Source organism: Myotis lucifugus, unplaced genomic scaffold (genome assembly GCF_000147115.1).
Source record: "Myotis lucifugus unplaced genomic scaffold, Myoluc2.0 scaffold_309, whole genome shotgun sequence".
NCBI classification, from domain to species: Eukaryota; Metazoa; Chordata; class Mammalia; order Chiroptera; family Vespertilionidae; genus Myotis; species Myotis lucifugus.
This window is the reverse complement of record NW_005871357.1, coordinates 312,107-337,721: the sequence shown is the minus strand read 5'-3', so window position 1 is coordinate 337,721 and position 25,615 is coordinate 312,107.

Sequence of the window (25,615 nt, the reverse complement as noted above, 5' to 3'; positions counted from 1 at the left end):
GTCATATTATGAGACAGAGAGAGAGAACTGCTTGAAGATGTCTTCATTTCTTTGAAGCTCTATTATATTTTATACTAAAGGCCTGATGCATGAATTTGTGCATGAGTGGGATCCAGTCAGCCCACCCCGATCTGGGCCAATCTTGTCTGCAGGCCAGGGGGAGGGGCCATGGGTGGTTGGCTGGCCGGCCCCACCCCCAGTCAAACTCCTGGTCAAACTTCAGGTTGAGGGGATAATTTTCATATTAGCCTTTTATTATATAGGATAATATAATCATATACTTGTGTATATATGTATATATACATATCTGTGTATACATACTATCACCCATATATAATCATATATAGTGGTCTCAGTGCCCATTTCTTATAGTTATTTACATATTAGCTTTCTGGAAAATTAACAGTCAAACTACCCCAAATTAACGGAAACACTGATGGGCAGGAATGATAGTCATAGTCCTTGCCCGGCATCCTTGACTTGCTCGGAGAGAAACAGGAAGATGGGCAACAGAAGACTTCTGTCTGTCTATCTTTTAGCTGGAGTTAAAGGGAATGTTAAACTAGAGAGCACACAGTCCCTCCATCACTGAATGTAACTGGGAGGTGAGTTCATTAATATATCACCTCCCGCACATATTGTGGGTGTTGTTTTCTGTTAGGGAATTGTGTGCAAAACAGTTTGGAGACCAATACTATTATTCTGCATTTTTCTCTTTCAGAGGCTTAGAATTGGACAGAATCAGTAGTCCAATATAGCAACTCTAGAACAATATTGAGCCAGTGATAGGAAATAAGGCTTACGGGAGTAGTACCACAATGCACTTAGGGCTTTAGATTTGAGAGAATAATGTTCCCAGATATTTCATGAATGGTGTTAGAGTTGGAAATGAAGTAACAGGTGATAAGGAACATTTTAACATTTCTTATTAACGAACTCATGCCTGAAAAGAAATAGCCTATTCCAAAATGAGTAAAAGTATGATGAATGAATCTATTAAAATCTGCCACCTGAAGGGAAGGGGACAGAAAAATGGAGAATTTCTGGGAGACCTGCTCCATCATCATGCCTCTGGAAGCTCCATAGATAAGTCTGTATGTAGTTGGTTTTCAGAACCACTCCTTTAAGTTCTTTAGAAATCCGCTTTTCTTTGTCCATATGTCAACTGTAGTTGCAGAATAATTTTGTGAGTAGTTATTTACCTTCTGATAATTTAAAAATAGTTCTTAAAATTATGCTAATGGTTTTCTCTGAAAAGAAACATTTGCATATCAGCTTATGGTCTAATGTTGGAACGCCCAAACCTGCTTAGAGCGCAGCATTCATTTCTAAGGGTCCCCTTTTATAGAATTTAACTTGTGAATTTATTAAAATGTCTTAAACTTGCTCTCCCTTAGGGTATGTCGGGATGAGCGTCTGCACTCCTGGTAGCAAGTTGCAGATCAGCATTTTAAATGCTGCCTAAGATCCTTTCTGTGTGTGTTTTTGAAAATTACCAACATAGATCAAGTTTATGTTAATTGTATGAAAAAGCAACAGAAATAATCAGTAACATTTACACAACTTTAAGTAGTTAACCTAGTTCTGAGGCAGCAGAATTATTCAGTAGTCAGCACCTTAAAGTAGGTAAAACACGTAATGAAGCATTTCCTCTTACTACGTTTTGCAAGCACGGTTGGGTACAGGTGTGTTGATGCTGTGGTTGTGGCGATGTGGTTTAATCAAATTTATCTCAAACTAAACTAAGGATGTTTCTTTACACGCATTCAGCAGTCTACTCCAAATGCTTTCTCTTTCCTTCAAAGGTTCCACGCGGCTCTTAGCAAGAATAGAAAGGACACGGAAGTGACACTATCCAACAGGCACTTGGATCCCTAGTGCAAAACCACACATCGAAAACCAGAAAGAACACCTGTACTTAAAAATCTTCATAAGAAATTAACATTTATTGAGTGCATAGCTCAATACTTTATTGACTGAACAGTAAGCCCATCTTTATTTTTTTCCCCTTGAGAAGAAGGCTCCAGAGTGATGAGAAAAAAGAAACATGTCTTAACAAGGAGTTGCTGTAACTCCCTCAGGGGCTGGGCAGCGTTTTCTGTCTAAATTACACACTGATTCTCTACATTTCCACTTGGTCCTCCTGAAGAGTGTATGGTTTAATCAATGAAAGGTGAGATAATCTAATCTCTTAGATTGAGATTATGTTTTTCTCTATTGAGTCTATGATTTTAGATGGGACAAGGGTTTAGTTGAATGTAGGTCAGTACTACAGCAGCCTCAACAAAGATCTGTGATTAAAAGCCCAGGAAGTCTTAAGATTATACTGACCTCCCAGGGTTAGTGGTCCCCTCACACTCAGACTCTGCCTTTCCTCCCTGTGTTTACTTCCTGGTTACCTGTCATCCTGCTGGGCCTTCATATGCCCACCATCGACAGATTCTTACCAGCATGTTTTGTTTTGTTTTATTTTATATTTATGTATTTTTATTGATTTCAGAGAGGAAGGGAGAGGGAGAGAGAGGTAGAAATATCAATTATGAGAATCATTGATCATCTGCCTCCTGCACGCCCCCCTAATGGCAATTGAGCCTATAACCCGGGCATGTGCCCTGCCTGGGAATCAAACCATGATCTCCTGGTTCATAGATCAATGCTCAATCACTGAGCCACACCAGCCATGCTGCTTTATTTATTTTGATCCAATCCTTCTCCCACAAATTTCTCTCTTAAATACACACATGTCTTCTAAGACATTGTAGACCACAGAAAGACGTTTTTAAAATTGTACTGTGGGATGTTAATTGTATATGTCATCTTGACTGGGCTAAGGGATACCTAAATAGCTGGCAATTACAATTTCTGTGTGTGTTTCTGGGAGGGTGGTTCTGGAAGAGACAGCCTTTGAATCTGTAGACTGAGTAAAGAAGATCATCCCTTACCAATGCAGGCGGGCAGCGTCCAACCCACCAAGCAACTGAATCGGACAAAATGCGGAGGAGGGGCGAAGTTGCACTCTTGCTGGAGTTGGGCCGGCCATTTTCTCCTGCCCTTGGATTTCAATGCTCCGGTTCTTGGGCCTTTGGATGTGAACTGAAATGCACCACTGGCTTGCTAGTGGTTCAGCTTGCTGATGCCAGGTTATAGGGTTCCCAACCCCTCCCTAATCGTATGAGCCATTCCCATAATCTCAATATATATATCTCTCTCCCCCTCCCTCTCCCCCTCCCTCTCCCCCTCCCTCTCCCCCTCCCTCTCCCCCTCCCTCTCCCCCTCCCTCTCCCTCTCCCTCTCCCTCTCCCTCTCCCTTTCTCTCTCTCCACACAGACATACACACATACACACAAACTTTATATTAAAATTTTGTATTTCCCCAACAATAGTTGATTAAAATTTTTGAAATCATGACCAATTATTGTTTTTCAGAAGAACCTGAGATCCAGGAACAATCCCACACCTGGCCCATCAAGGCTCAGGAAGTCGGCTAGTGACAGGGGCATGGTTAGATGTCCTACACTCCTCCTGGCTCCTGTCCACACTCCAAGCTGCATTGTCTCTGGATGTCCTCAAGGCGACTGGCTAGGAAATGCAGAAGAGTGGTTTCTTTTCCAGAAGAATCAACATGGCTTGACTTGTGAGGTTATTGCCATGTCCTAGGGGGACAGCTGCTCGTGGTGGTGTGGAAAGACTTATTGAGCAGGTTGAATGAATGTCTAGTCATTTCCACACTCGGAGGCGAAGATGCTGAGTTCAGTGAGAGAAAGAGAGAGAAAAAGAAAGGAGAGGGAGCGGAAGCCCTGCTCACACACGTCGATTAGTAATGACACCACGTTAGCTCTTCCAACAGCGTATGACAGGAAACATTTTTATAAGATCACAACATACAGGTGTATTCATTTTAATGAGAGAAATGCAAAGAAGGGATACATAGCTACCGGGCTGAGAAGTAATAAAAATAGATAGTAATGAATGTTATGCTACAGTAGTTATGGCTTCTCAGGGGAAATAGATTTGGAATAAAAGTGAGGTGGGCAAAACAATCTAACTTGTGCCAGTATCCTCTCGAAAGGTAATTTCTGGAAGAGCTTAGATGAGACTAAAAGAAAGTGAAGGCTGCTGAAGCAGTCTGTCACAGGACTGGAATGTGTCAATGTTTTCTTAAACATTGTGCTTGTGCACTTATTTTCATGAAAACAAATTCTAACAAAATATCCAAGAAAGGCTTCTAACCAGCAATTGCTGGCATTAAACTTAGATTAGATTAGGTTGTTCATACTCTTTCAATCCTTTTTGCTATTATACTAAGTTTTAAAAAGAGTTAAGGGCTAAGTTGAAGGAGGGGATTTGAATTAAATATCTTTTTAGTGTGAGAACTTGCCTGAAGATGAAAATATTTGGATTTGGGAGATAGGGGTGGACAGGACATAGGAACAGGAGAGATAATACCCTCACTTAAATGATTCACCAAAAAGCGCTCTGTGATTCACCCTTGCCATATTTATTTTTCAAAAGTAATATCACATATCTGAACAATGATGCCTATTTGATAGTGTGATCATTATTAGGTCAAATGTAAACAACGATCTGAAGAAATTCTTTACTTTCAATTTTCATTTGAATTTAGGCAAATGAAATAAATTAGTATTATGTTCCACCTCATTGCTACTAGTACTTAAAAGTGGTTTTGTCCTGTAATGATTAGTGTACTTTAAACTTATAGGTTTCACTTATAATTCGTGTTTGTTCATAAACTTACTGAATATATCTACACAAATTGGTAACATATAGAAGTGTAAAGTATAAATAATATTTTGTTTAAACTTATTTCTTTTACTCTTTAATACTTGACAGAGCTGGAAGAAAATATGAACTATGAACATATTTAAAAAGATGTAAAGGTACTAAATGATTAATTATAAATCATAAAGCACATCCATGTTAATAATAGATGGTATAACATAAATATCTTTTTTTTTTGTAAATTGGATAGTGGCAAAATACTTTGTCATTTAAATGAAATTCAAAGTAATTCTACATCTCAGAGTCACATTTTAATAATTGTAAACTACCAGAAAATAAGAAAACATGATTGAAGGAAGAGCATAAGAGATATTCTGAGAAAGCACTTTCCGCTGTGGTGTACATGACTATTGCAGGAATAGATGCCGATTTTAGAGACTAGAGAAAACATTAAGAAAAAGTCAAAATTCCTTCATACTCATCCATCAAAGACAGCCTTCATTAGCATATTTGCATTTTGTATATTTCTGTTTAGTATTTTTATATGGCCAAATTGTAATAAAACTCTAAGTACAATTAACCCCGTGTTCTTCTCGCTAAATATTGTGAACATTTTCTTATGCCATCACTTTTATGTAGATTTCTCCTAATAAATGGGCTACTTTCTAATTGTTGAACATTTGACTGATTTCCATATTAACACAGATTGTTATTGTAACAAGATTTCAATGGAGATGTTTATACATAATTTTATAACTAACTATGTGATGATGTACTTGGAATTCAGAATTAGAATAATTAAGTGGTATATATGTTTTTGTCTCTCCATACAAACCCTTAAATACTTTCCAGGTTTATGTTCCCTCTACCCACTTATGAGCACAGGATAATATTTTAATAATATTTTCCATGTGTTAGAGCATGTTTTACTTTAATTGCTGTAGTAACTATATAAATGGAATTTTGTATATATTTATTAAACAATTATATTTTATTTTCTCTTCAGTCTAATTGGCCTATTTCAGTATTATATTTTCCTATTTCTCACATTTATTTTAAGAGTACATATGTGTGTGTGTACACATAACATTAACCTTGGCATATTTTCCCATTAATTTTTTTAAATTTTATTTTTATGTTCTTTTTTTTGGCATTGAGAAGCTTCAGTTACTATGCATTTGCTTCAACACTTTCTTTTGTAATTGCTTTTGTTGTTTAATTAATTAATACATTGCTTCCAATTTAACAATAAGTTAAATATGCTATTGCATTTTATTTTAATTATCTAAATATTTCCTCTTTTGTCTATTTGAAACTGATTTTGGTTTAAGATATTCACACTGTTTATTGAAGAATACACTCCTTCTCCATTGGTTTGTGATAGTTCCTTCAGCATGAAATCAATGTTTATTAATAGGAGGATCTATTTTCTAAAAGATTCTGTTCATTATCCTGTTGAGTATGGTATTGCATCAGATTAATTTTTAGTGAATTATTATAGTGGGTTGTTTGTACAGCCCTCTATAATTATTTTATAGCTTGCAATCTATTTTAATACCCAGAGAGGCAGGTCCCTCTTCATTGCTCTTCTATTTCCAAATGTTCTTAGCTATTATAGCCTCTTTATTTTTCCATGAAGTTTATAGTTAAAAAAATAACCATCACAGGAAATAATGAACACTGTGGCTTGAAGTGATAGCCACAGGGAACAATGTCCTTACCTTGGGCCAACCAGGCATCTGGCACACACAGTGCTAACCTAATATCTGTACCGGAGACACAGGCCAACAAAAGAGCAGGTGGTTTTTATTTTGTTTTGCTGCACATGATAGTTCTGAGTAGACAGAACAAAGTTATTACCTCTTTTTCTAACAGATGACTAGCATTAGCTTGTCTGCACATAATTGGAAAAATGAAAGTAATTTGACACACCTATCAGATCCGGCTGGCTCCGGAGAAACTGGTATGTGCTCCGTTGGTATGCATATGAAGGGCTGCTGTAGCCCTTCCTCATCCTTATGAAGAGATTGGATTCTGTCCTGGTTTTAGAAGAAAAATAATATGGATCTTCCATGCCAAGCATCCTGAGATTAGCTGTTTAACAACTTAGGTCGGCTTTTGAATAATAAATTAAGATCATTATTATGCTAACAAGTAACTATATTATTGATTTAACAAAATAAATTTACCTGCATTGGAAGCAGAACAGGTGGGTTTGATATTTAAGTGAAAGAATACTCTGGGGGGGAAATCAAAGTTCTATTCATCTAAATTTTTATTTTAAGGCAGATAATGTTAATTTGACCAACTATACATTACAAATTCCCTGTCTTAGATATTTTCTTGTAAATAAGATGGTAATCATGTAGCCTAAAGTTTATTACTTTAAATTTTGCAAATAATCACCATTGCATTTATTTCATTTAATGGACATACCATTGGAGATACTTCTGCCAGAATTAAAAGGATGTATTTTTCAGTTTGTTAGCATAATGATAGGAAGACGAGTAAAAGTAAGTCTTCCTCTAGTTAATTGTCCAGATGCAAATTCAAAGCAAGCTTTATACAGGTCTAATACAACGTTTTCCAATGTTAGAAAGGAACCTTCAAAGGTTCCTTGACAAAATGAGTATCTTAAAGACACTCTTCCTTGGTTGACAGAGGGCAAGAGCTGAACCAAAGCCAGAGATGAGTCTGCGAGAGGAGTGGAATTGCCTGAGGCAGAAGGATGCCCACTTTGTTTTGTTGGATTTTACGGTAACTAATCTTTTCTTTGTTTAAATCATTTTTTTAATTTTTCAATTACAGTTGATATACGATATTATATTAGCTTCAGGTGTGCACCCCAGTGATTAGACATATAACTTACTAAGTGATCATCCAGATAAATTTCATTTATTGTAGTTATTAATATATTTTGCTAGCGATTCATGTGATCAACTTATCCTATGGCCTGAACTAATTTCCCCAGGATATTTTTATCAGAATATATGACTTTTTCTAAATGTAGATTTATTTCACATATTTTCCATATATGAGACGTATTACCCTGTGTTTTCAGACATGTTAGGTGTTATAAAAATATTTTTGAACATCTAAAGAAAAATAAAACCAAAATATTATCATTGTTTTCTTCAATGTTTCTCCCATGGATAAACCAAGATTATTGAGTTTCTCTGATGCATGTCTCTGGTGTTAATTGGATTCTTCAATGAAATGACAAATGGATTACATTTTTCTTGTCTGGCCTTCATTGCCCTATTGCTCTTTTGACAATACTTGCCTGTGACAAGTATTTATTTTCCATTCACACATTCAATCATGGGAAATATTTTAATAATGGTGAATGTGAAGTCACTAAGCCACAGGTGTGGCAGTTGGACAGGTTCCTCTCCATCTCAAATACAAAGAAAGCGAGTCCATCAGTACTTTTAAATTTGCATGTGAATGATCAGTTTATATGAGATTGTGAATACAAATTACTTTTAAGTAAGAGTTGTACATTGACAAACTGTATTCAAGTTCTGTGTTTATAGAGGACTCATTGCACAAGATGTTAGTTACTATGACAATCATTGCCAGCAGGAATTCCTTAGGGAACTCTGGGAGTGTGTCAGCGGCTATAATATTGAAATAGTTGATGTTATTTAATATGCTTTGCAATTTGAATGTATAAGTGGTTTTAAAAGAGATTTCTATGTGACTGTAATTTATCTGGGAATAATTGTTGTTTTATGTGTTCCCAAAACAAGAATATTGTGTAAAATAATTTTATATTTATTGGCCTACAACTATGTTTATATGTCTTTCTTCCTTTCTTTGCTTTCTTCCTCCCTCCTCTCCTCTCTCTCTTTTTCTTTCTCCCTTCCCTTCCCTTCCCTTCCCTTCCCTTCCCTTCCCTTCCCTTCCCTTCCCTTCCCTTCCCTTCCCTCCCCTTCCTTTAGTACCAAGCTTGTTCCCTACTAAGTCAGCATATGAAAGACAAAATAATGGCAACTTTAATAACTTTTTAAAAACTATTTTTATGGCCAGGCCAGTGTGGCTCACTGGTTGAGCGTCAATCTATGAGCTAGGAGGTCACGGTTTGATTTCTGGGTTTCAAGATTGATCCCCAGTGTGGGGCATACAGGAGGCAGCCAATAAATGATTCTCTCTTATAATTGTTGTTTCTATCACCTTTCCTCTCTGAAATCAATAAAATATATACATATATTTTTTGTTAATCTTCACCCAAGGATATTTTTCCATTGATTTTTAGGGAGAGTGGCAGAGAGAAACATCGATGTGAAAGAAACACATTGATTGGTTGCCTCCACCAGGGCCTGGGCCCGAAGAGCCTGCAACCAAGGTATGTGCCCTTGACCAGAATCGAACCCAGGACCCTTTGGTCTGCAGACCGATGCTCTATCTCCTGAGCCAAACCAGCTAGGACAATACAAATAATGATTGGCTGCCTTCCACACACCCTACACTGGGGATCAAGCCCCAACCCGGGCATGTGTCCTGATTGGGAATCGAATGGAGACCTCCTGGTTCATAGGTCAATGCTTAACCACCGAGCCACACCAGCAAGGCAAAAATTGATTCTTATTACATCTCACAACTCCTCTGTGCTTATCACAGTCACATGTCCCAATTGCTACCTGCTGGTGACTTGTGTTTATGTATTCACTCACCAAATTTATCTTTATCAAGAACCTGTTGTGTATAAATTACTTCACTAGAGACGGGACTTTATTTATGAATAGAACAAATTCCCTCAGTGAACTTATAACCTAGAATAATTGACTGAAAGTGACTTTGGCTGAGTTCTCATTCTGAATTATGAGGGATGACCATATATTCTTGACTCGAAGTCCTCCTTTAAGAAAATTACACATTCCATAAGGAGAGAGATAGAGTCAGAAACATCGATGAGAGAGAAACATCGATCAGCCGCCTCCTGCACATCTCCTACTGGGGATGTGCCCGCAACCCAGGTACATGCCCTTGACCGGAATCGAACCTGGGACCTTTCAGTCCGCAGGCCGACGCTCTATCCACTGAGCCAAACTGGCTTCGGCAATATATTCTTGACTTGAAGTCCTCCTTTAAGAAAATTACACATTCCATAAATATATAATTTTTAATAAAAAATGAAAATAGGAAAGTAAAAAGTAAAAGTCTTTTGACACATACAAATACACATGCACACATATCCATTGTTTCAAAAAGTTGATGTGTACCCCTTCACTACTTTTTCTTTGGCTTTTGAAAAAATATATTTAGGTATATTTAAGAATATACATTTTTAGATAAAAACTGATTTATGTTATTATGCAACAATTCTACTTAAATTATCCTTTTGTATTTAAGCTTGTCTTTGTTTTAAATTCTATAACTTAGATTTCTGAATACCTTCAAAGATAATCAAAGAAGCACTGCCACCAAATTACAAAAAGCTAACATCAGTTCCAAGTCATATGTCAGCATTATCCTAATATAAAGTACACATAAGCCAAACTCTAAATCCTACCTGTTAAATTATGAATGTGTGGCATTAGTTAATTAGAAAACTTTCATTGATTTTAAACTCAAATGAATTATCTATTAAGATGGCTTAAAATAGAAAGCATTTTTATTTTTGTATGGAAGTCTTGGGGAGTGATAAATATTTTTGATGTCTTTGGAGAAAAGTCAGCCTGATAATGATAATATTTTATTTTGCTTGGGGTGTGGAATTCAAAGTTCCATACCAAGTACTGTGGGTATTTAAAAAATAGAGAGAAAATATGTGAAACTGCAATCTACAAGGACTGGGTGTAAGCTGTTGCCTCTGCATTATGGTTGAAATATTTGCTTCACAATCCTGAAAACTAAGTCAAATCTCAAGTATTTTCCCTTCACTGGAACACATTAGCAATAGGAAATACTCATATCACAGTTTGCTGTGCATTTTTTAGATTTGATTCATAAACCTTAAATACTTCACTACTGTTTCTGCTAAATATTATTGATATACTGTTGAATTATGCCATTATACTAGAAAGGATTAAAGAGAAATAACAAAGTGAATTGATAACTGGATGGTGGATATTTTAGTATAATAGAAATGCTAAATTTTCAAAACTAGATTTCTGTACTTATGTACTTTTGTATGTGTATATATATATGTATGTGTGTGTGTGTGTGTGTGTATATATATATATATATATAAATTAGCACTAGTGATGTCCATTCCATCATAGTCCTAACTTGTGTAACTTGTCTAATTGTATGTAAAAACTGAGAAGGAAAAAGTATAATAGAGATGGAAACTGTTGTACACATCGGAGTATCTAATTTTGAATGACACATTACAATTTTAGGTTTATATTGAGTTCTCAGATTAGAATTTTATATAAAAATTTGTTATTAAATAAAATGGTTGAAGGGGGCAAAGGTTAGGGGGACATCGACAATACTCTCAACAATAAAAATAAATGAAAAAATAATTATTTGATATAAAATATTCATTAGTGTTAATTTTCTAAAGTATTAAATTGTCAATTTATATGGTTATTATTACGAACTGGATAGATATTTATAAGTGAATAATCATCTTGTCATCTAATCATATTATTTTACAACTTCTATAACTTAACTTGAGAGTCTGTTGACCTGGCTTTTATTAGTTCTACGATCCAGTTGGGTGGGTAATGTGTCAGTCCTTGGTGAAAAGGTATGCTTTCTTAGGGAGCATTAGTTTGAGGGGCAGAAGGATTGCTTTGTTTTAGGGTTGTAAACACGGATCAGGAGAAAAAAGTCTCACGATGAAAAACAATCTCCAGAAAGAGGAATATAAGAATCAGGAGAAAATTACCTGATATAATTTCAAATTGGAAAATCATAAATCAAGAACAGAGGTGGATAGAATCAAGAAAATGTTTCAAGGTCTCCAAGCACAGGAAACAGATCACTAAAACAGAATAGGGCCTCCTCTAGATCACAGAACATCATTTTCACTAGGAATCGCTGCCATCTTGTTCCTGTGCCATGAACTTAAAAAAAGAGCTTTAAAATAGTCAACATTTATTAAAGGGGCTTTTAAAATATATTCCTAACGTTAAACTTCATCACCTTTCGTGTAACACTTCTTATCTCTTTTATTATCTACTTCACCTAAATTTTCTGGAAGTTACTTGGGAAATTAACAGGAAGATATTAAGTATATCAATAATTTTTTAGAGCAAGCATTAAAATGCCGTAGATGAGCACAGTAATATATTTTTATGGGAGATATTACTTAGCTTTCCCTTATTGCTTCTAGTTATTTTTTCATGTACAAGGAAAATATTTAGAAAGTACAATCTAGGTTCCATTGTTCCCCACAGCCCTAACTCCTACCTCTAAGCTGAGCAAAATGAAAAGGAGGCTGTCACTAAAAATTTAATCACTTATTTGTACATTACGTTTTATAGACCTTGAGGAATTTGACTTTATATAGTGCGAGGTCAGCAGTGTGGTTTATTTTATTTATTTATTCATTTTAGAGAGAGAGAGGAAGGGAGGGAGGAGGATGGGGGGGAGAGAAAGAGAGAGAGAGAGAGAGAGAGAGAGAGAGAGAGAGAGAGGCATCAATCTATGGTTTCAGTTAGCCATTCATTCATTGGTTACTTGTTGTGTGGAATCAAACCTGCCACCTTGGCATGAGGGAGGATATTCCAATCAATTGAGCTACCTGGTACGAGGCCAGGGCTCCCTTGTGATCTTATACAAGTGATTACAAGCTTTACCTGCAAGTTGAAAAAATATTCACACTGACTTTATAGGGTGAGCATGAAATATGTTAATGAATGTGAAGTTTGTAGAAGTGGATGGAGAAGGTACATCAACAGTGCTTCATACATACTAGTACCTATCATTTTAATATCTCAATAATCTGGAAACCTAACTCTTTCATCGTGTAAAAACCTTGATTTCCATGGTCTACCAGGTGAAACCTAAATCTTTGGCATGTCCTTTAAGGCCCCTTCTAGATTGGTCCAAACTCCCTTTTTGTCCTCCCCTTGTGTCCCCAAAGGATGTGGGTGTGTATACATCATGCACTTTCTGATAGAGCTTCACAGTGCTATTCACCAGTTCTACCCGGGCTGTGATTCATGCGCTCTACTGATACCCAGTGGAGCGCATGCAGGAGGCAGCCAATCAATGATTCTTTTCAAGCAGCCATGATTGCTCACATAGAAGTTTGCTTTGCACAGAGAGAGAGCCTTCAAATTTTCTCCTACTTCCCACTATGCATGTCCTAAGCTTTAGCTAATGCTCATCTCCTATTGTAAACCTTTCTCCAGTCATAGGTACTTAGTTACTTAGTTTCTCCTTTGTGTTCTTATATAAGTTTAATATATATAAATAAATAATATATATATATATATATATATATATATATATATATATAAATGTATGCACACATTTTGAATAAATACAAAGGCAGTGTTTATTACAATACATTTCATTTTGGCCCTAACCGGTTTAGCTCAGTGGATAGAGCATCGGCCTGCGGACTCAAGGGTCCCGGGTTCGATTCTGGTCAAGGGCATGTACCTTGGTTTCGGGCACATCCCCAGTGGGGAGTGTGCAGGAGGCAGCTGATCGATGTTTCTCCCTCATCGATGTTTCTAACTCTCTATCCCTCTCCCTTCCTCTCTGTAAAAAATCAATAAAATACATTTAAAAATAAAATAAAATAAATGTTTAAAAATAATAATAATAAAATACATTTCATTTTCAAAATTGAGCTATCAGTAGTTAAAGTTTGTATACATTTTTGGGCGACACCCTGTATAGATACACATTTCTATTTCAGTGCACTAACCAGTACTGTGATTGTCTGTTGATGTGCATGTCTCTGCCACAGATTTGTAAGTTCCTCAGTAGCTCCAGAGCTTGAGAGCTCCCATGTCCTGCATTTACCACAGTTTCTAGGACATGATAAGCCTTCAGTAATGTTTTCAGGAAAAAGTGCATGCATGTGAAGAGAACAGTAGGAGGTATCGCATAGGTCAACACAGCGTTAATAGTATGGCTATGGCTGGATGTCTGTGTCCCCTCCAAATGCACACAGTGAAGCCTGTGTCCCATTCATGAGGTGGAGGCAGGGCCTTGAGAAGGTCATTAGGGTTATAGTAGGTCATGAGGGTGAGACGCTCGTGCTGGGATTAGTGCCCTTTAGAAGAAGAGGAGGACAGAGGGAGCTCTCGCTCCACCCACACTCACCAAGGAAAGGCCAGATGAGCACACAGAGAGATGGCAGCTGCCTCTAGGTGGGACCTCACCAGGAACTGAATCAGCTGGGAGCCTTGTTCTTGGACTTCCCAGCTTCCAGAACTGTGAGACATAAATGTCTTGTTTAAGACACCCAGTCCACAGCATTTTATTACAGCAGCTTGCTTAGACTGAGACAGACATATTCTTCGGTGTTTTAATGTTATATAGACATATATTACATTTTCGAGGGAAGTTGGTCTGTTATGGGGTTGGCATCTTGAACAGAGCATATCACTGTTTTAAAAGTAGAAGAATCACCCAGCTGTTGTGGCTCAATGGTTGAGCATCGACCTGTGAATCAGGAGGTCACGGTTCAATTCCCAATCAGGGCACATGCCTGGGTTGTGACTCAATACCCAGTGGAGCGCATGCAGGAGGCAGCCAATCAATGATTCTCTCTCATCATTGATGTCTCTCTTTCTCTCTCCCTCTCTCTCTTTCTCTCTCTCTCTCCCCCATCCTTTCTGAAATCAATAAAAATATATTTTAAAAATAAAATTAAAAGACTTTCACATTGTAAAAATAGACAAAATAAAAGAATCATTTTGGTGATCAAATGGTCAAGACAGCTGGAGGGGGATATGAGAAATCCAGTTTATATAATATAGTGGGTAGTTAATAAATATTTGTAATTAACTCACTGAATGGAGGCATCAATTAATAAATGAAAACCTAGGAGGCTGTCCTCCACTGGACTTAAAGTTGGTATGTTCTACTTTTTTAAAATTATTTTTCCACTGAGTTCCCCTTACTCATTGTCTATTGAAGAATGTCGGGCTAACTCCAGCAGGTGTGACCTCACACCTTTGCACATTTCTATGGTAATCCAAGACATGCAATTCTGTTAATCCAGTGTTCAGAGCAAGATTTGAAATGAGAAACAGGAAGATTAAACCTGAACATTTACAAAGGCTATCAGTTTCAAATGAAATTAATTGTCAGTCTTCAAATGAGCAAGAGAGGCATATCTAAATTTTTTAAGGCATTTGCATCAATATACATATATTTGACCAGAGATTTTGACCCAAATATTTCATAATATCCCTGCATTTTAAGCAATTAACTTTTCATATTCATATATCCATGAATTATTCAGGTCATAAATTTTAATTAAAATAATACAACACCTTCCAGTGGTTAATAATTGAGTGTTTCACAAAGTAAATTTTACTTTATTAAAAATAATCAGAATTTCAGTACTATATCTTTAATCTACTTTTACTTAAAGTTAGTTGCATACAGTTCTCTTTATGAATAAATAAAAATATATATTGTCAGGATTTGAGACTTGCCTATTTTTATGTCTTTAGGAATTGACTAGGACAATAGCCTTTATTATGACCCCCACAAGCAGTTTATTGAAATCTCTGTTGTAGTTCAACTAAGGCCATATTGGACCTATTACCTTGCTTCCATGTTTGGAAAAATAGAATAACATAGCAGTTTCCTCAAAATAGATCCTTGTATGCCTCTCTCAGTCTCCACACATAATCAGTGCCATTACTTTATACACACCGCTTCGTAAATCAACACTGTATTTATGTCCCTCTCCTAGTTTCTCTTTCTTTCATAAAAACCATCCTAGTCCATAACATTCCCCCTAGTTCCTGCTCTAAGATGGGATATCTATGCATTTGTAGGGAAAATACAACAATCATTTCACATTTATTGCAGGAGTGACAACTAAGGAATGAAATGCTTCTACCATTGCATCCAAATAATCCCCAATGAGAATCATTTTTATGCTTAATAAGTAGCTCTATTCACTATATCTTGTTCAGTTTGTTTCATATTTTTCCCGGTGTGGCGGTCTTGTAATAACTTTGGCTCTAAAGTACGCTGTTGTTTGATTTTAATAAGACATCAGCCTGCAGTAAAACTGAACAGATGCGATGTAAAGTGCTGATATATCGTACAGATCCCCATAAACTTCCATTCCTATTTCATAGGAGCGTGTAGGACTGAAATCCAGTGCAATTGTACATAGAATAATCTAAGTTTTTTATGCCCTGACACTGCCACCTCCTCCCATTCCACAGCAAGCATTTTCTTTGGTGAGAAAGCCTCCAGAAAAAAAAGAAACAGTCTCTCCTGGGTTGATTTCTATGGATTTTCTTTGAAAATCTCATATGTACCATCACAGATTCAGCATATTCTCCTGGCCGAGAGTCAAAGAATTACCATTAGGTTTCTCTGCATCATCGACATTAACGCACCTTTTTGTTCAATGGGCTGCTTTAGCATATGGAGTATAAAGTTCCACCCTGTGATTATGTCTTGAGCTGGCTGAGTTATAGGCATTTCAAGTACTTTTCTGAGAGTAGATTTTAAATAACCTTGTTCATAGCACTCCAAATGCTCTCCTGACACCCTGAGGTTACTCACCCATAGATTTTTAATGTAGACATAATACAGCACAATCAAAGACCATACAGATGTGCAAACATTGTGTTCTTTAAAAACATATTTGTGTAGTTTAAAGGAAAATAAACTACTTATAAATATTAAAATTTATTAAAGCAAATATGGAATTGGTTAACGATCCTGAGCTGCTACAACAGGGAGGATCAGTACTGTGTTATACTGGGAACATCACAGTCATAAACAAACAAACAAACAAAACCCAAACTCTTAAGTTAAATTTGATCTGGCAACTTTTCTAGTTGCCTAGAGGCAGGTTGGCAAGAACCTCCCACCACCGTCACAGCAGGACGAAGTGACAGGAAATTCAAGAACATAGAGAAAATAGCAGTCTTATCAAAAGAAGTAACTGTACCAGATGTTTCTAATCCTCCAGGGATGTTACATGTATTCAAGAGATGTGTTCACAGGTACTGCTCATAACTGAAAACTCCCGAAATTCAGTGACTGCCATTATCCACCATAACCAGGTGGCATGTATCATAGTGACCTTCCGTAAACTGCAAAAGTGTAGACGCAGCATCCTGACCTGAAGCAACTCTTTGAAAGCATCAGAGAATAATCATGCAGTCAGAACCAGAGGGGCCTAGATCCTGAAGACAAGAGAGCAAGACTTGTGAGCTCCACATTCATTTCTGTCTTTCCTCTCTGGGTTCTGCCAGGTCAGTGGGTGAGGAGGCAGAGCCAAACGCCAAGGTCTGGAGCTCATGGAGGTGACATAGCCCTAGGGCGACAGAGGTTGGTGTCGGGCTCTCCAAGAATTGAATGTGAGGGAAAAATAACCACAGAGGCGGGAGAGAGAGCCTGCATGGAGTTCACCCCAAGGCTTCAGCCATGTAAACTGTGTGGTTGGTGTGCAGGAAGAGACCTCAGACACCAAGTAGCAGGCTATGGTTTGAGATCTAAAAGAATTGGCCAAGCCCTAACCGGTGTGGCTCAGTGGAGGAAAGTGAAGCAGCCGTGACTCAAGGGTCCCAGGTTCGATTCCGGTCAAGGGCATGTGCCTTGGTTGTGGGCACATCCCCAGTCGGGGGCGTGCAGGAGGCAGCTGATCGATGTTTCTAACTCTTTATCCCTCTCCCTTCCTCTCTGTAAAAAAAATCAATAAAATATATTTTTAAAAAAATTTAAAAGAATTGGCCAATATTTCAACAGCCTTATCGTTCTAGGGAAAGTGAAGCAGCCGTGTACAGATTAACCAATTGGATGACTCCAAAAGACAGTCAGTTAAGATCCCAGAAAGCATATGGCTTAAGAGCACGGTCCATTCCTGAGAGGTAAGAGCTCACCAAAGAAAGTATCAGATTCACAAAGCCCCAAACTGTTCCTCCACTGCATCCGGATGGTCCACCAAGACATGACGTCTGCAGGAAGGTTAGTCCTCTTTTAGGAAGATCACCAGCCAGACCTCTACAGTTTTTATAATTGCAAATTACCAGGCTTGTCTATGAAATGCAGGAAACAAGACAAAAACACAGGTGGTAAAAGTATATCCATAGTTGATCTAGATATTAACATAATCATGATTATTATGTTTAAGAAAACAGAGAGAAAAAGGAAGATTTGGAGACTTATCAGAGACCTTGACTCTATAAGAAAGTCAACTTAAAATTTTAGAATTAAAGATATACAATAACTGAAAATAATACTTAAAGAGGTAAACTTAATATCTTACATATGGCAGAAGGAAAAATTAGGAAACTGAAAAGAGGATTAGAATACTTTAAACACATATAGAAATAGGATGGGAAAATCAGAAAAGAGTGTAAAAGACATAGGGGATGTACTAAAAAAAGCTAAAATAGGCATAATTTGAGTCCTAGCACAAGAGGACACTAAAGCAGAAGTAATATGTGAAATAATATGAAGCAATATGTGAATTTTCCAGCACTGGAAAAGACATCAGCCTACAATTCAAGAAGCTTTATGGACCCCAATCAGAAAAAACACAGAGAAAATCACACCTAAGTGGCTCATATAAAACTGCTGAACAAAGATAAAGATAAAAACCTTCAAAGCAGCCAGAGTAAAACATACATTTTCTTCAAAAGAGAAAACTTAAGAGTAACAGCCTACTTTTCAGTAAAAACAATAACAGCAAGAAGAAAAAGGAATTACATTTTGTTGTTTTTTCAGGCTTATTGAATTATAATTGATTTATAACATATGTAAGAATGTTAAGGTGCATAACATGATTATTTGATATGGTTATATGTTTTAAAATGTTGACCACAATAAGGTTAGTTAACACATTCATCCCCTCACAGTTACTGTGTGTGTGTGTACTTTTCAAATTTGCTCTCTTAGCAGCTTCCAAGCAGATAGTATCTATAAGAATAAAAGTGTAATATGCTAATTAGATCGGACAGCCGGATGACCTTCCGGATGTCATTCTGGACTAAGCTGTGGTGGCGGGGCCAAGGCAGAGGCAGTTGGGGGTGATGTGGCAGGCATGAGAGCAGTTAGGGGTGATGAGGCAGGCAGCAGAGGGGTTAGGGGCTATCAGGCAGGCAGGCAGGTAGGTGTTAGGAGCCAGTGGTCCAGGATTGTGAGAGGGATGTCTGACTGCTGGTTTAGGTCCAGCCCCAGGGATTGGGCCTAAATGGGCAGTCAGACATCCCCCAAGGGGTCAAGAATTGCAAGAGGGTGCAGGCTGGGCTGAGGGAACTCCCTCCCCCGCACCATGTATGAATTTCGTGCACTGGGCCTCTGGTCTATAATAATAAAAGCATAATATGCTAATTAGACTGGAGGTCATACTGGACATCCTTCTGGATGAAGCCAGGGCTGGAGGGAAGCCCAGGTAATGGGTGCCTGAGGGAAGCCAGTGCCTGCAGCCGGGGGAAGGAAGGCCTACTCTTGTATGAATTTCATGCATCGGGCCTCTAGTTTTCCTATAATCATCACGCTGTACATTAGATGCCCAGGACTTATTTTATACCTGGTAGTTTGTACCCTTTAACCACCTTCACCCTTGACCCTGCCCACCTTGCCCCTAGCAAACTAATCTACTCTGTTCAGTATTCTTTAGATTCCACATACAAGTGAGATCATACAGTATTTGTCTTTCTCTGTCTGACTTATTTCACTTAGCATAATGTCATCAAGTTCCATCCATGTCCTCGCAGATGGCAGGATTTCCTTCTTTTTAATGGCTGAATAATATTTCATTATATCTTGATCTCTATCTCTCTATATCTATATCTGTACATCTCTATCTCTATGTCTCTAACACCTATACCTATACCTATACCTATCTCTATATATATACCTATATTTATATCATCTGTTTATATAATCTATATATCTATCGATATCATCTATATGTCTATATTTATATCTGTAATCTGTCACATTTTCTTTATTTATGCATCTGTCAGTGGACTCTGGGTGTTTTCCTGTGTTGGCTATTGTAAATAGTGCTGCAGTAAACATGGAGGTGCTGGCATTATTGGGATAAAAGGGCTTTATATCCCTTGGATACATACTGAGAAGTGTGATTCTGGATCATATGCTAGTTCTATTTCTAATTTTTTAGAAAACGCTATAATGTTTTCCATAGTAGCTAGCACCAGTTTACACTCCCACCTACATCTCACTCTTGCCAGCCCCTGTCGCCTCTTACCTTTTGATAACAGCCATTCAAACAGGGGTGAGTGATAACTTGTGGTTTTGATCTGTGTTTGTCTGATGATTAGGTGTACTTTTCAATATGCACTCTTGTACCACTTCCCTAAATAGATAGGAGACAGATTTCATAGGACTAAGATGCTATTAAAACTGCATAGGTGTGTGTGGAGCTGATCCACCAGGAAACAGCGAGAAGTTGTCACTGTCCAACACAGACAAGCAGTTCAATGGCTTCAACAGTTCAATGGCTTCAACCGCAGACAGGGTGTCCCAGAAAAATGTATACACATTCCCACAGCTGGTAGCTCAATTTTTAAACTGAAATGTGTTTTAATAAACACTACCTTTATAATTATTCAAAGTGTGTATACACATGCAGGCCATCACTGTTAAATCAGGTATGCCATATTTTATCTTGGCCAATATCTTGAGCTAAAAAATAATTCTACAGTTACCCTTCCCTGACTTCTCCTATGAAATGCCCCATGATCATTCTTGTGTGTATCATTGTTTGCTGCCAAATAAATAAACCTACTATTTTTTTAGCCACAACTCTATTCCTCATGGTCTGTAATTGGTGGTGTCTGTCACTGGTTAACAGGGGAAATTAGTACAATTGTAAAGTTGTTATGAGATAGACATGGATGAGCTCCAGCATGATGATTTCATATTTTTATTAAAATGACTAGAACATCCCATATAAACATTTAAAATATCTTCCTCTTTACTGCTTTTAATTATTCCATTCTCTATATAAAGATAGAAGTAAAAAGGTATAGTTTAATAACGAATGTTTTTTTTCTTAAAAAACTCTTTAATTTCCCCAAACTCTATTTTTCCTGACTTAATAGTACTGCCTGATACCCCAGACCTTAAATGTCTTTGAATGAGGCTCAGGAAAACTCATTGAGCTTCAGGCTAACCAAGCAAGTACAGTGGGGCCTTGACTTACGAGTTTAATTCGTTCCGAGACCGAGCTCGTTAAGGAGCTCGTTAACTCAAATTACTCTGTCAACTCAATGCAAAAAATCGGCCGAGAGACAGCTGGTATCTCAAAAAACTGGTTAGTCGGGACACTCGTAAGTCAAGGCCCCACTGTATATGATTATCTGATATTGAGAATGAGTGTAATTTAGACTGTTAGGATTATACATAAAATGATAAAAGCTGGTCGACATTTTAAAAATGAGGTTTACCTTTCTTTCAGAAGTACACCTGCATAAAATACAGCTCAGCTGCAAGTCGAATTACTGTCCAGTTAGCAACGGAGTGATTGCTGTCTTAGTTCCTTACATCACTCTTATGATTATTTTATGTTGTTAAATATTCTTACTGAACATTTTAACTTCATTTTACCCTGAACAACCAACAGTGAACTAGAGAGAGTCAACGGTCCAGCTCTATGTAAAACATTTAACATATCAATTGTGACCTATAAACAACACAGATTTAGGAAGTCTGGGGAGGCAGAGATGAAGAGTCATATGGATTAACATGTTCAAGTAAAAGGACTAAGTTTTCTTCGTCCTGTGGGCTTCATGATACACCATGAAATGTATTTAGGTTAAATGAGTAATCACGCTATCCACTTCACTTCCCCAATAAATACACTTGAGTGTAAAAGTGTGAGAATGCTCCATTTGCAATAGATTCCTTATTTCTATTTTGAGCTTGTTAGTCCGTTTAATCTAAGAAAAATAAATCAAATCTAGGAATAACAACGTCAATAAACATTCCCCCTTAGGGTTCTCACCATGCTCTGCAGCACTGAAGCTGCTGCTCCCCCTGTGAGGGGATTCCTGGCGGGCCTTCCGTGTGGTTTCTATGGTAAGGGGGACAGGGCCCTTTGTGTTGAGGATTTGCTGTGTGGACTTCAGCTTCCCAGATTGCTTTTCTCCTGGAGTGAAACTAAAGATAGGTGCCATTTTAAAAAAGAGATCCTGAACTCCTTATTTTTATTTTTTTGAGAGAGAGAGAGAGAGAAACATCAATTTGTTGTTCCACTTACTTATTCATGCATTCATTGGTTGCTTCTTTTATGTGCCCTGACCAGGGATCAAATGTGGGGAGCGGCTACAGTGTTTGGACAGGTTCAAGCCTTGGACTGATGAGAGGGCACAGTCCTCTCATTGCCACGTGCAAGTCCCAGCTTGGAGGGCAGGGCCCTCCCAGCACAATTATAGCCAACAGCTGTAGTTGAAAGCTTGAATCTATGGTCCGAACACGTGGCCCCACGTGCCTGAGTGATGTGGGCTTGATAGAGTTCAGGTGCATGTGATTGAGTAGGATCAAAACCCACGAGAATGTTGTAAACATCTTGACCACGCCCTTACTTCGCCTCCTGGAAATCTGGCTATAAAATAAAGACACAGCTTGTGGGCGTGGTTGCTGTCTCTCAGGGAAGCAGCTTCCCACCGAGACCCAGCTTTCATTCTCTTGTCTGTCTTTTCTAAGCCTTTCAGCCGCCCCCACTCAGGTTCACCCTTGGCCATGCTGGCGCGGCACAATCAAACCCATAACCTCATGGTATTGGCAAGATGCTCTAACCCAGCCGTGGGCAAACTACAGCCCGCGGATGCGGCCCGTTTGAAATGAATAAAACTAAAAAAAAAAAAAAAAAAAAAAGACCGCACCCTTTTATGTAATGATGTTTACTTTGAATTTATATTAGTTCACACAAACACTCCATCCATGCTTTTGTTCCGGCCCTCCGGTCCAGTTTAAGAACCCATTGTGGCCCTCGAGTCAAAAAGTTTGCCCACCCCTGCAGTCTAACCAATGGGGCTACCTAATGGGGGCCCTGAACTCTTCTATTATTTGAAGATCGGGTCACAACAGGGTTCCGTTACTACACCTTAGAAATACCGTCTGTATAAAGCAGGTGGCGGTTGTGGATTCCGATGTATTTATAGCATTTGTTAGGGTTCCAATTCTCATTTAGTGCTATTCTGTGTAATGCAGACAGCTGAGGTATGATTTGGGGCTATGTGATTAATTGATGTTACTCATTTGGGCATGCTATAATGTGCAGCTCGCTTAGAAAATACCTTTATTACATCTGCATTCACTAACTGTAATTGCACAACAGGTTGGTTAACCCTGAGGAAAAAATCCCTCCTCTTAAGAAATATTTTCTGATTACACATAGAATAAATATTCATTTTAGAAAATTTTGGAAAACTTCTCAGGGGAAAAAATACCAACCAAAATTTAGCTATGATTCTACCATTAAGAATTAACTCTTGTTAGCATTCTATGAATAGGCTCGACATATACTTTAAAATCTAAACTAGAATCATACAGACAATGTACCCAGTAATGGTACATTACATTTTGTAATCTATTATAGTTGACAGCAGAATTTTCCCCATAGTCCTAAGTATTCTTGCATATATTGCAGTGTCAATTTTACCCACATCAATCAGAAAAGCACGCGGGAGGAATTCTTAACTAGCAATACCTTGTTGTCTGGAGTTGAGGAGGAGTACATCTGAAGGTGACATGCAGTCAGTTCTTCCCACCATTGCCCTCGGGTCCTTTTTCAAGCAGCACAAAGTAGACTTACCAGCGTTAGAAGTGTCATCCTCAGGTCTCCTCTCCTCCTATCTTCTCCTTTTCCATCGGTAGCAGCTCTACCATGCCTTGGTGTTCCTTTAACGCGCAGGCTGCTATCCATATCTGTAGTTCTTCAGAGGAGAGTACCCAAGAGAAAAACACATTATTAAAATGTATAAAAACATATCTGTGTGATATAATCTGGTTTTGATACCTATATCCTGATTTATTGTGAGTGTGACGTAAGGCCGCATCTATCGAGTACTAGTGGAGGGGTTGGCATATGGACAGCAAGGAATAAATAGTCGGTGTGACCAGGCTGTGTGACGGGCACCACGTTTCATAGTTCCATCCGACTTCCTTCCTGGTCTCTAGCATTTATGTTTTGTGAGAAAACTTACAGGTCAAAATAGGCTCTACTCCTCTCATCTCAGCAGGTGATGAGAAACCGAAAGTCCCTCCTGTGTGATCCCTTTTCAGGAAGAAAGTCACCCCCAGAGCGAGCTGCATGGAGGAACCCTGGTAGCTGCCCAGTGAGCCCCAAGGCTGCCATGTCCTAACCCCAGGCACCTGGCCAGTGTCTGCCTGACGTGCTAACAAGAACCTCGAAGGCCTGATGGTTAAGGGTCTCAATGAGGAGGGCAGCCTGGGTCTCGCAGGTGCAGCCAGTGTCATCACGGGCCCTTTAAGAGCTCCCCCAGGTGAAGCCAGTGTCATCACGGGCCCTTTAAGAGCGAGGCAGGCGGTTCAGAACGGCGGTGGGGGGGTTGCTGGGTCCTTGGGAGGAGGGGGACCTGGAGGGGCAGCAGGAGCCTGGGGTCCCAGCACCACTAGACCCCCCGCAAGGATGAGCACTTCTTCCTGCGCCTCCAGGAGGAACCAGCCCGACACCTGACTCCTGGCTCAGGGCCTCGCTCTGTGGTGAAGGCGCGGTGTTTGGGGATTTCTTGTGGCCACAGGACTCACACCGGGTGCAGGCCCGTAAGTAACCGCCTGGGTTCCCTCTGCAGACGCCCAGGAGCCCGTGGCCCTGAGCCCGCGTTTCTGCCCCGGGTGGGGGGGGGGGGGCTCTTAGGGACTCAGACATGTGGCCACCGGCCGTCCTGCCGGAGCCTGAGGGGCCGGGTCTCCCGGTCCTGCTTCCCAACAGCCCCCGTGGGACACCTCCTGCCTCCTCGTCACTGGGGGTCACTGAGTGTGGAGGGCACGTTGGTGACACAGCTGCTGTCCTGGCCGGGGTCACACAGGCGCCCGCTGCGCAGAGAAAGGCTGCGTTTGAGAATCGGTTCTGAGGTTGGAGAATCGGTTCTGAGGATTGAGGATCAGTTCTGAGGTTGGAGGATCGGTTCTGAGGTTGGAGGATCGGTTCTGAGGTTGGAGGATCGGTTCTGAGGTTGGAGGATCGGTTCTGAGGTTGGAGAATTGGTTCTGAGGTTGGAGAATTGGTTCTGAGGTTGGCAGTGACGCTAACGGAGAGGCACATGGTGGTGAGCTTCCTTCCTCCTCCCGGGGCTGGATGGGATCTGGGGGCGCTGGGAGGACGGTCTGCAGGTGGGAGCTGTCCTGGGAGCAGCGTCCGTGGTGGGAAGAGCAGCGGGAGGCGGAGGACGGGGTGGCTGGTCCGTTAACACCGAACGGAAAGTTCTCGTCTCTTGGTGGCCGAGCCCCAGCGGTCCCAGCACTGACTCCGAGTCTCCATCCGGGGTCGCCCCGCTTTGGCTGCAGGAGGAAGGAGTCACGTGTGGAGCTTTGCTCAGTCACAGTCTGCGGACATGTGTCCTGCCCGGAGCCTGCTCGGGGGTGAGCGGTGTGGTGAGTGGGTCAGAGCTCCTGGCCCAGCGGGTGTAAGGCTCAGCCTGGCCTGCCAGCCGCCTGCACTCCCCCTCCCTCCACCTGTGAGTGCCGGGCCTCCTCCCCCAGGGCTGTCCCCCTCCTCCCCCAGGGCTGTCCCCTCCTCCCCCAGGCCTGTCCCCCCTCCTCC